Here is a 13,215-nt window from a genome sequence, read left to right on the forward strand (position 1 = left end):
TAGGCTTTTGTAGGAGAGACCGTCAACCGACATATAATAATGTGTGCTATAACATAGAGTCTGATGTATTGCCCATCGAAGAGGGCTCAATATATCTTGTGTAAGACCCCGAAAGTCAAAAAGTTGGAACCAAGGAGAAAACACTCAATATTTTGAACTGACTTATGTTTATGAGTCACTCTAGCTTTTTACGACTCATAAGAGTGAGTCCCAAGGGTTCTTCCAAAACAAACCTCAGACGATACCCTACGACTCAATATTGTGAGTTATATGAGTGTTTATGATTCATAACAATGATCCATAACCCAATTTCAGAGGCCATGTTTTAGAAGTCCCTCAAGGTCAAGTCTACGACTTGACAGGATGACTCGTAGAAACTATTATGTGTCATAGAAAAGACTCATAACCAAAGATCAGAGACCCTTAAAGTTGCAGGTTTTGGGACCTGCAGGATGGATCAAGTCTACGGCTCGTAGACAAGTTGACGAGTCATAAAAATGACCCATTTACAAACTTCAAAGACTTGAAAATTAGGCCCTTTTCTTAGACCTACAAGATGAGTCGTCTTAACGACTCGTCATTTCTTCTATGACCAAGGGATTCGCAGGGTCAAGTTTCGGTTCAATGAACCTAGACACAATTATGGCTACGTTCAACTCTATATCAACCTAATTCTTTCAAAATTCCCTCATTCTAAATCACTCTCCCAAATTCTCTAAGGCAAGAACAAAGTCTCTTAAGGTTTCTTCTCCAAGCTACAAGCTAGGGTTTCAGATTTCTTCAAGGGTCCTCCTCAATTCTAAAGTGATTTCAATCAAGGTATGTGAGAATTGATCCATGGGTTCCTTTCACCCGTGAATTCCCAAAGTTTCCTCAAAGTTTCTATCAATTTTCAATTGAATTATGAACCCTAATTTTGATGAATTGTATTAGGCTGATTTAATTCTATTTTAAATTATTATCAATGATTATTCTAAGCATGTGTCTACATGAATTGGATGATTTTAAGTTAATTTACGAATGCCTATGCATAAAGCTATTTCAATTATGATTTTGAGGATTCAAAGATGATTTTGATGAGTTGATGATGATTTCAATGATTTTCAATGAAAGTTCTATGATTTAAAGTTGAGATTATGATTTTTAATAATGAAGTTATGATCGAAGAAGTTATTATGGTGTGATAAGTGTAATTCTCTCACAATCATGTTAAAGATGGTGATAAGTATAATTCTCACCGAAGTTATGAATTTTTATGAATCACTAAAGTTAATGAGCTATTCCAAATATGTTTTATGAAGATAGATTGATAGGTAGTTACTATCTTTCCCTGTTATGTTATGATCATATTTTATGAGTTTCTATTGGGATATTGACTAAGCACCGAGAGGGCTTCTAGGTAGGGTTCGGTTCGATAATGCAGTAAGTTATCCAAGAAAATTCTAATATCAACCTAAAGGCCAAACGACAATGCCCGTGTAGGATTTGCCTTCATGGCATAGCTAGTGGACCCACATATATCACAGTTGAGTTAAGTTGAGATGAGTACCATGATGGAGTATACCCTAGCAAGATAGCTTCCCCCTACTCGATAAGGGTTCCATCTGACTTTATATTATAGCTCACATAATCTTAAATGTTGGTTAAATGTCTTATTCCATACAAGTTAAATATCAAGTTATGAGTTTTATGATGAAGTTTTATAATATGCATTGACCATGAGTTTTCACATATTTTCAAATGCTTTTAAGCCTTTTTCATGTTCATTATGATTGGTTATGCATCTTATGACATATTGTTCATGTTCCTTTACTTGTTCATGCATACCTTACATGCTTAGTACCTTACATTATCTTATAATGTAGGGGAGGACAACACTCACAATCATCCTATTCGTGGTTAAAGTTGTTTAGATATCAAGAGTTGGTGAGTCCTCATCCTATAAAGGGCAATGACTTTATTTCATCTTACTACTATTTTGACTTCTTCATATGTTCGGGTGAGCTAGGAGCTTGTCCTAAGCCCCCATCAAAGATTAGACTCGAGGCATGTTTATATGCTATGTGATGTAGTCCAGTTGGACATCTATTGAGTGGCTATCCCTTAGTCACATCCCCTTAAGTTGTTACTTCCACTTATTTTGTCATATTTCTTTACCTTATGAATGTAATGTCTGCTAAGATAGCTTGGTTGGGTCCCTCGCATCTCCGATCGCCGTGTCATGGCTTGGCCTTGGTTTGGGTTATAACAAAATTTGTATTAGAGCATAAGATTTAGAAGAGTCCTAGGAAGTCTAACATTCCGCGTTAAGTAGAGTTTTATTCATTGGTGTGAAGCGCGCTAGATCTATGAATAGAAGGCTACTAAATATCTTAGGAAAAGTCTCACTTCTTTCATGATCCATGTCGTACGGTAGAGTGGTTAAGTCTTTCACTCTAACGCTTGTTCTTTGTGATTTTCAGAATATGCCTCCATGAAGATACCCCACTAGAAGTAATATGGTTGAAGAGGAGCAACAAGCTCTGAATGATCCTTTGAATGATAAAGTCTCTAATGACGAGTTTCGAGCGACCTTTCAAGTACTTGCACACGCCATTACGGCCTAAGTTAACCATGAAGTAGTTGTTCCTATGAACCTGAATATTGGTACGACAGCAACACGAGTTCGTGATTTCATTAGGATGAATCCTCTGATGTTTTGGCATTCTAAGATGGAAGAGGATCCACAAGAATTTGTTAATAGCATTCACAAGATTATGGATATCATGGGGATTAGACCAGTTGAGAGGGCAGAGTTGGCCATGTATCAATTAAAGGGTGTTGCTCGTATTTGGTATGATCAATGGAAAAGTGAGAGGCCTAGAGAGGTGGATCCCGTGACTTGGGATGAGTTCAAAAGAGTATTTCTTGATCGCTTCTTTCCATTGGAGTTGAGGGAAGCCAAAGTACAAGAGTTCATCAATATTAATCAAGATGGGATGAGTGTGAGGGAGTATGCCCTCAAATTTACTCAATTGTCAAAATATGCTCCATTCATGGTTGCTGACTCATGAGTTCGTATGAGTAAGTTTGTGTCGGGTATGTTAGATATAGTCTCAAATGAGTGCAAAATGGCTATGTTGATTCGATAGATGGACATATCTAGACTCATGACCCATGTAGAGTAAATCGAGAGTGAGAAGCTAAAGGAGAAAAATAGGGAGTCCAAGAGGCCAAGGACCGATGATGGTGATTTCTCTCATGGTAAGTCTAAAGGAGGTGGACGTTGGCATTTTCACCAAAAGTACTCAGGACAAGGTTATTCTAATTCTACTACTCCAAGGTTTGATAAGGATAGAGTGCCCAATCCTAGCCTCAAGGAAGTGCTCCAATCGGCCAAGCTACTCCCGCATGCAAGAAGTATAGTAAGAACCACAAGGGTGAGTGTTTAGCGGGCTTGAATGCATGCTACCAGTGTGGTAAGCCGGGTCATCATGCTAAGAAATGCAAGGTCAAAGATGATCGTCCTCAAGGCTAGGTTGCTCATGGAGTCCAAATTGCTCAAGATGCTCAAGTACAATCAAAGGGTGGTCAACACAACAATCGGTTCTATGCTTTTCATGGTAGGCAAGAGGTGGAGGAGACTCCCAATGTTGTTACGGGTATTACGGGTCTTTCACTATGATGTTTATGCCTTACTTGATCTGGGTGCAAATTTGTCTTTTGTTTCCCCTTATATGGAAATGAGATTTGATGTTAGCCCCAAAACGCTGTTAGAGCCTTTTTTCGTTTATACTCCCGTGGGTAAGTCGGTTATGGCTAAAAGAGTGTATAGAAGTTGTCTGATTATGGTATTCCATTAAGTTACTCTATGTGATCTCATTGAGCTTGAGATAACCGATTTTAATATTATCCTTGGTATGGATTGGCTATATGCATATTATGCTTCTATTGATTGTACAACCTGAGTGGTTAAGTTTCAATTCCAAAATAAGCCGATCCTAGAATGGAAGGGTAGTAATTTCGTGTTCAAAGGTCAATTCATTTCGTGCCTTAAAGGTTGGAAAATAATTTCTAAAGGTTGTATCTACCATCTTGTTAGGGTTAGGGATGAAACTTCTAAAGCCCCTACTTTAGAGTCGGTCCTTATTGTTAATGAGTATCTGGATGTGTATCCTAATGATCTACCCGGTGTCCCTCCCGATAAGAATATTGATTTTGGTATAAACCTTTTTCTGGGTACTCAACCTATTTCTACCCCTACTTACCGAATAGCCCCAGCAAAATTAAAGGAGTAAAGGATCAATTGAAAGACTTGTTAGACAAATGTTTCACTAGACCAAGTATATCCCCATAGGGTGCTCCCATTTTGTTTGTTAGAAAGAAGAATGGTTCACTACGTATGTGCATTGACTACATTTAATTGAACAAAGTGACCATTAAGAATAAATACCCAATTCTGAGGATAAATGATTTTTTTGACCAATTACAAGGGGAGAGTTACTTTTCTAAGATTGACCTTCGATCTAGTTATCACCAATTGAGGATGAGGGAGTGTGACATTCCCAAAATGGAATTTTGAATAAGGTATGGCAATTATGAGTTCCTAGTTATATCGTTTGTTTAACTAATGCCCCTGCGACATTTATGGATTTGATGAATAGGGTGTTCAAATAATATTTGAACATGTTTGTAATTATATTTATTGATGATATATTGATTTACTATCGGAATGAAGAGGAGCATGCTAATAATTTGAGAATTGTGTTGCAAACTCTAAGAGACACGCAATTATTTGCCAAGTTCAACAAATGTGAGTTTTGGTTAAGGGAAATGGCTTTTCTTGGTCACATTGTGTCCAGTGAAGGGATTATGGTTGATCCTAAGAAAACTGAGGCGGTTAAAAATTGGCCTAGATCATTCTCTCCTTTAGATATTAGAAGTTTCTTAGGCTTATCCGGATACTATAGGAGATTGGTGGAAGGATTCTCATCAATCTTATCACCTTTGACCAAGTTGACTCAAAAAAGGTGAATTTTCAATGGTTCGAAGCTTGTGAAAAGAGTTTCCAAGAGTTGAAAGATCGTCTCACTACCACTCCTATTTTGACCTTGTCGGAAGGGTCCAATGATTTTGTGGTATATTATGATATTTCAAGGGTTGGTGTTGGTTGTGTTTTGATGCAACATGGTAAGGTTATAGCCTATGCTTCTAGGAAACTTAAGGTGCATGAAAAAAATTATCCAACCCATGATCTTTAACTAGTGACGGTTGTGTTTGCTTTGATGATTTGGAGATACTATCTTTATGATGTCCATGTGGATATGTTAACCGACCATAAGAGCTTACAATATATGTTTAAGCAAAAATAATTGAATTTTTGGCAAAGGAGATGGCTTGAATTGTTGAAGGATTATCATATAAGTGTGTTGTATCATCCGACAAAGCTAATGTGGTCCCCTATGCACTAAGTAGATTGTCCATGAGTAGGTAGCACATGTTGAGGAAGGTAAGAGAGAATTGATCAAATATGTTCATAGATTGGCACGTTTAGGTGTGCAGTTGGTTGACTCCAATGTTGGAGGTATTCTTGTTCATAATGGTTCAAAATCGTCTCTTGTAGCTGATGTTAAGGCCAAACAAAACCATGATCCATTGTTGGTTGAGTTGAAGAAGTTGGTTGCCGAAAAAGCCATTGAAGCTTTCTCCCAAGGGGGCGATGGTATAGTTCTTTATCAAGGTTGGTTGTGTGTGCCCAATGTTGATGGGTTAAGAGAGTTGATATTGAATAAAGCTCATAGTTCTTAATATTCAATTCATCCGGGTTCCACCAAGATATATCGTTATTTGAGGGAGGTGTATTGGTGGAATGGAATGAAGAAGGACATAGCGAAATTTGTGGCTAAGTGTACTAATTGCCAACAAGTTAAAGTTGAACATCAAAGACCGAGAAGTTTAGCCCAAGATATTAAAATGCCTACTTGGAAGGGGGAAGATGTGAATATGGACTTTGTAATGGGTTTGCCTCATATTAAGAAGCAACGTGATTCCATTTGGGTTGTTGTGGATCGAATAACTAAGTCGGCTTATTTTTACCATCAAGACCTCTTATGCTGCCGAAGAAGTTGTATGTCCGTGAGTTGGTAAGACTTTATGGTGTGCCCTTATCCATGATATCGGATCGAGGTACTCAATTCACTTCACACTTTTGGAAGTCATTTCTAAAGAGTCTCAGTACAAAGGTTAAGTTAAGTATCGCTTTGCATCCTCAAATTGATGGTCAAGCTGAAAGAATGATCTAAACTTTAGAGAATATGTTGAGGGCATGTGTCATTGATTTTAAAGGGAGTTGGGATGAACATTTGCCATTGATTGAATTTTGCCTACAATAATAGGTATCACTCTAACATCCAAATGGCTCCTTTTGAAGTTTTGTGTGGGAAAAGATGTAGGTCCCTGGTGGGATGGTTTGAAGTAGGTGAGATGGACTTGGTTGGTCTATATTTGGTAATAGATGCCATGGAAAAGATGAGACTAATAAGGGAGAGATTGAAAATGGCTCAAAGTTGTCAAAGGTCCTATTAGGATTTTAGAAAGAGAGACCTCAAATTTTAGGTGGATGGTTGGGTTTACTTGAAGTTTTCAACCATAAAGGGTGCAATGCATTTTGGCGAGAAGGAGAAACTAAGTCCTAGGTACGTTGGGCCTTATAAGATATTGAGATGTGTTGGCAAGGTGGATTATGAGTTAGATTTGCCACTTGAGTTAGCTATGGTCCACCCGGTGTTCCATGTATCTATGTTGAGAAAGTTTGTTGGTGATCCAAATTCCATTGTAACTTTGGAAGATATGAGTGTTGAAGAGAATTTGACTTACGAGGAGGTTACGGCGGAAATCTTAGAATGGCAAGTTAAGAAGTTAAGAAACAAAGAAGTTGTGTCCGTCAAAGTATTATGGAGTAATCAACAAGTATAAGGTGCTACTTGGGAAGCGGAGGTGGATATGATAAAATAATATTCGTACCTCTTTCCCTCTACTCAAGCCTAAAGTAGTAAGTTGTTCTTATTCCAACTTAATTGAACTCTTACATATTCAGTTCCTCCTATGTCACTCATATGCATGCATATTCATGAAAGTTGATTTTAAGTCATGATTTGTCTTAAAGTTTGAAGTTTTCATGTTCCATGCATTTTAAGGTGACATTATTACCATGCTGGGTTGCTAGTCCTCTGTCCATGTCTCTTTTATTCTAGTTAAATCTCATTCGAGGATGAATGTTCCCAAGGGGAAGATATTGTAAGACCTAGAAAGTCAAAAAGTTGGAACCAAGGAGAAAACTCTCAAAATTTTGAACTGACCCATGTTTATGAGTCTCTCTATGACTCATAGAACTTTCTACGACTCGTAAGAATGAGTCGCAAGGGTTCCATAAAAAACCTTAGATGACACCCTACGACTCAACAGGACAAGTCGTAAGAGTGTCCATAATTCGTAACAATGATCCGTAACCCAACTTCAGAGGCCATTTTTCAGAAGTCCCTCAAGTTCAAGTCCACGACTTGACATGATGACTCATAAAAACTGTTATAAATCATAGAAATTACTCATAAGCAAAGATCAGAGACCCTTAAAGTTGCAGGTTTTAGGACCTGCAGGATGGATCAACTCTATGACTCGTAGACAAGTTGACGAGTCGTAGAAATGACCCATTTGCAAACTTCAGAGACTTGAAAATCAGGCCTTTTTCTCAGACCTGTATGACGAGTCGTCTTGACGACTCGTCATTTATTCTATGATTTATAGAAAGGGATTCGTTGGGTCAAGTTTCAGTTTTAATAAAGGGTAATTATGTTATTTTCCAAGTTCGGTTCAATGAACGTAGTCACAATTATGGCTACGTTCAACCCTATATCTGGCCAATTCTTTCAAAATTCCCTCATTCTATATCACTTTCCCAAATTCTCTAAGGCAAGAACAAATTCTCTCAAGGTTTTTTCTCCAAGCTACAAGCTAGGGTTTCAGATTTCTACAAGGGTCCTTCTCAATTCTAAAGTTATTTCAATCAAGGTATGTGGGGATCGATCCATGGTTTCCTTTCAACCATAGAGTCCCAAAGTTTCCTCAAAGTTTCTTTCAATTTTCAATTGAATTATGAACCCTAGTTTTGATGAATTGAATTGTGTTGATTTTATCCCATTTTAAATTATTATCAATGATTATTCTAAAAATATGTCTACATGAATTTCATGATTTCAAGTTGATTTACGAATGACCATGCATAAAGCTATTTCAATAATGATTTTGAGGATTCAAAGATGATTTTCATGAGTTGATTTTAATGATTTTCAATGAAAGTTCTATGATTTAAAGTTGAAACTATGATTTTTAATGATGAAGTTATGATGATGATCAAGTTATGATCAAAGAAGTCATTATGGTGTGATAAGTACAATTCTCACACAATCATGTTAAAAATAGTGATAAGTACAATTTTCACCGAAGTTATGGATTCTTATGAATCACTAAAGTTAATGAGCTATTCCAAATATGTTTAATGAAGATGGATTGATAGGTAGTTACTATCTTTCCCTATTATGTTATGATCATGTTTTATGAGTTTCTATTGGGATATTGACTAAGCACCGAGAGGGCTTCTAGGTGGGGTTCGATCTGGTAACGCATTAGTTACCCCAGGGAATCCTAGTAGCAACTTGAAGTCCTAAACTACGTTGCCCGCGTAGGATTTGCCTTCATGGCGTAGCTAGTGGATCCTTATATAACACAGTTGAGATGAGTACCATTATGAAGTATACCTTGGCAAGGTAGCCTCCTCTTTTTTGATAAGGGTTCCATCAAATTCTATGCTATATCTTGCATGGTCTTAAATGTCAGTTAAATATTTTATCCCATACCAGTTAAATGTTAAATTATGAGTTTTATGATGATGTTTTATGATATGCATTGACCATGAGTTTTCATATGTTTTCAAATGCTTTTAAGCCTTGTTCATTTTCATTATGATAGTCATGCATCTTATAGCATATTGTTCACAATTCTTTACTTGTTCATGCATACCTCAAATACTTAGTACCTTCTATATACTAACACATATTTGACTACATTGTCTCCTAATGTAGGGGCGGATGATACTCAAGATCATCCTATTCGTGGCTAAAGTTATTTAGATATCAAGAGTTGGTGAGTCCTCATCCTATCGAGGGCAATGACTTTGTTCATGTTGCTACTATTTTGATATTTTCATATGTTCGGGTGAGCTAGGAGCTTTTCCTAAGCCCCATCAAAGATTAGACTAGAGGCATGTTTAGACTCTATGTGATGTAGTCCGGTTAGACATCTATTGAGTTGCTATTCCTTAGTCCTATCCCCTTAAGTTGTTACTTTCACTTATTTCGTCATGTTTCTTTACCTTATGAATGCAATGTATGCTAAGATAACTTATTTGGGGTCCCTCGCATCCTGATCGTCGTGTCGCGGCCAAGACCTAGTTAGGGTCGTGATATCTTACCGGGATATAAAGGCATTATCATTATGAGAACCTAGTACACGCCTCTAGTTCTTAGACTCGGTAGTCGCCTCTAGTCTTTGAGATTTGGTACTCGCTTCTAGTCTCCTTGAGATTGGGTATTCGCCTCTAATCTCCTTTAATCCTACAATGGTACGTAGTTATGGGACATGGGCATTCACAACAGAATGTTATTTATAATACAAATATATCATAGGAATAGCTCATGAAATGCATTAGGAGAGGCAATAATCTTCACCAATCCACATCCTAAAAATAATCATCGTAAATCATAAATTTGTCATAAATCATAGTTCATGAAACTTGTTCATAAGAATAGCTTATTATCACGTGATTCCTATAATGTGGGTGTAGTCCTTCCATCATTATAAATCCTTTTTCATAAAGAGTACCATTAGGGTCTCAAGTCACCCTATCATTAGCTTTCTTGAAATATCATAGAACATTCAAAACCTTTCATGGGTCATTCATAAACCTTGAAAATCATTTATAAAGCTTTCATTGAAATCTCTTGAAATTCATCATCATAATTCATTAAAAACATACTTGAAAATAGCATATAAAATGGGTTATTGAAATTCACCTTGAGATCATGCAATTTATTGTGAATTATGCATAATCTAATCAATAATCATAAGATATATCATGAGTAAAAAGAACCAATGCAACATCATAAAATTAGGGCTTTTAGAAGAAGAAATCATAAGAGAGTTTGAGAGAAAACTTGGGATTCCATGGGTGAAATGGCCCAAGGGTGAATTTCCACATACCTTAATGAATTCTAGACTTGAAATTTAAAAGGAAACTTGATTTCTTGAAATTTTTGACTTGAAATCTTTGGGGTTCTTGATGGGGAAGTAACCCTAGGATTTTTTGACAAGATTTCTTGATATTAGTATGTTTAGATTGGTGATTATGAGAGGGAAAGTAGTTACTTAATGATACACTCCTTTAAAAACCTCAAAACGACTTAGAATAGGGTTAAAAAGTTATGGAAAGGATAAAAATAACCATAGGTCACGTGCAGGAAGTTGTTGAAAAATTGTTGTAGCAATCCTTCACGGAAGGCAATACAGCCCATAATGATCTTTGCGGTCTGTAGCGGCGGTCATGAGCATGCAATTGCCTAACATGGCTTCACTAAAACAGGCATAACATTTAACTTCAAACTCTACAAGAGGCAAACTCGATGGTGTTAGACAGAGGACTCAAAGACCTTTAATTTGATAGGTCATGAAATACCTAATTCTTTATATTCTAGGAAATATGATTGTTTGAAGTTGACCCATGCAAAATCTTATATCGACACTCAATTAGTAAGGAACCTTTAAACTCAATTTTGTGCTATAGGATTCTTGTGACCTTAAAAAATCTCCAATTCTATTCCCATAGTAAAGAATTAACATTAACACCTACGCACAATTAAGAATCACCTGGTACACCCTATATACATATGAAGAATGATTCAGAATTTAGCTTAGAAAATTTTGGGGTGTTACAACAATCTAGAACTAAGAACTAAGGAATTTAGTACCACAAAAAAAAGATTTAAGCGAAATAATAAGAATGTTTTAGAAGAATAAACAATTGTTATCTTTCCCAAAATTGAAACTTTAATGTATGATGAGGATTTCTTTCCCGCAAAATCAAGCTTGTTGGGAATGCCAGATGCAAGAGTAGTGTCACAATTTGAAATTGGGTCATGATAGCGCCTACTACAACCTCCAAGTAGGCAAGCCTAAACCTAAAACACAACTTGCGGAAGACAACAATTTAAGTATAATAATAAGCGGAAGACGGGAAAACATATAGAAAATGGGTCATATTATAAATCTGCAGTTTGATACAAAATATACAAAAGAGGCGCAAAAGTGACCGAGAAGACAAACTAACACAAGACCAAATCCTCGGACTTGGTGTCACCTATAAAGGATCTACTAAGTATAGAAAAGTTATATGTACGAGAGAACTAAGTATGCAAAAATACAAAACACAAGTTAGTATAAAAAGAGGAAAATCAACAAGTGTTTGAACGCCTGGAGCTCACCACGATCCGAGTTTGTGACTGCCAAGGAAGATCCAACACTCATGGTGGATGGCCCATATTGAGAGCTGCATTAGGAAAAAGATGAAGAAGTATAGTATGAGTAACATGGGGTACTCAGTAGACATAATAGACCGACCGAGCTTAGAAAGATCATATATATAAATAAGCAACATGATAGTTCAAACAAGAGTTTGATAAAAGGCTAAAAGTAATACAAAACTACCAACAAGTGAAGCAACAACTAATCTACCACACCAAACAATAACACAATCAGTTAATCACACAATAAGGTGCAATACATATGTGGCCAATGCAGAGTGAATGCAAAACATTTCGGATTTGCCTCGCCGGCTGTCCCATGGACCCCCAAGGCAACTACAAAACTCCGCCAAAGCTTATCAGAAAAGTAAAAATCCAGAATTTAATCTGCAGTCCATCAGAGCTTATCAACATGTGCCTTATAAGGAAAAAATGGTACATTTCTCTCAAAACCAAGTTTTCATCAGTAAAATCAGTCGAAAATAAGTAATCCCGCTCTTTTGGAGCTAAAAACCAGTGGAAAGCGTAGTTTAACCAAAAGTAGTTCAAAAGCCTCTTTTCTTTGAGAAATTAGATGCAAGTATGACATGATCATGCTTTCAGGAAACTACAACCCAGTCATCATCACAAATTAATCTGAATCATATACACAACTGTGTAAACACCTGTCACAGCTCTAATGTATTAACCTAGAATTTCTGCTGTCTAAGATCACGTTCGTAGCCCCAACAATCCAAACAATAAAGAGATACACTTAAACATAACTCAAAAGAGGGACACAATTCATGAAAGCAACCAATGCAAGTACAACTAAGTTTCACACTACCTATGAGCAAACTAAGGATCTAAGCGACAACCAAGCCAAAAATCAACCTAAACTAATGTTAATCAACTAAAATACAAAGCTATATAACCCGAAATGGCCAATAATTCTCAGGATTAAGCACATCTATAACCTAGTCCCAACACCATTATAGCTATCAAATTACTAAATTACATAGATAATAAAGCTAGGCCAAGTCTAAAAGGGGAAAACCAGAATGTACCTTAGGGCCGAAAATCACACACGAACAACTACTCGAGTAATTTTCTCTTTCAAAGAACCTCAGACTGCTTTCAAGAACATAACGAGCAAGTCAATACGGGACTAATGATATCCATATCATAATTATGAAATTCAAATTAAAATCAGGTAAAAAGTTAACCCTCAAATGACATTATAAAATTATGAAACTAAAACCATCATTATATTTCCCTAAAGATAAGGATTACATGACCAAATGTTGGGCGAAAATGGAGTTCAATTCAGACCTCAAATGATACAAATACTAATCCTTGAAGGTTTGAAATCAAGGAATTTAAGGTCAAAAAAGGAATTGAACCACATAATTAAAGCAAGAATCGAATTTAGAAAGTGGAAAGGAAAGGAATTACCTTTGAAGCACCGGAAATAGTAAAGAAATAAGCAAATTCACCTAAGCCCGAGCTCGCCTTAAATGGGTTTCTTCCTTAAAGATGTGAGGAAGAAAAGAGAATTAAATCTCGATGATAACCGCAAAAGCAGTCAAATGGCCACTTAAGCAGCTATCACTTTAGCCATCAAGGG

The sequence above is a fragment of the Solanum dulcamara genome, chromosome 9 (genome assembly GCF_947179165.1).
Source record: "Solanum dulcamara chromosome 9, daSolDulc1.2, whole genome shotgun sequence".
Lineage (NCBI taxonomy): Eukaryota > Viridiplantae > Streptophyta > Magnoliopsida > Solanales > Solanaceae > Solanum > Solanum dulcamara.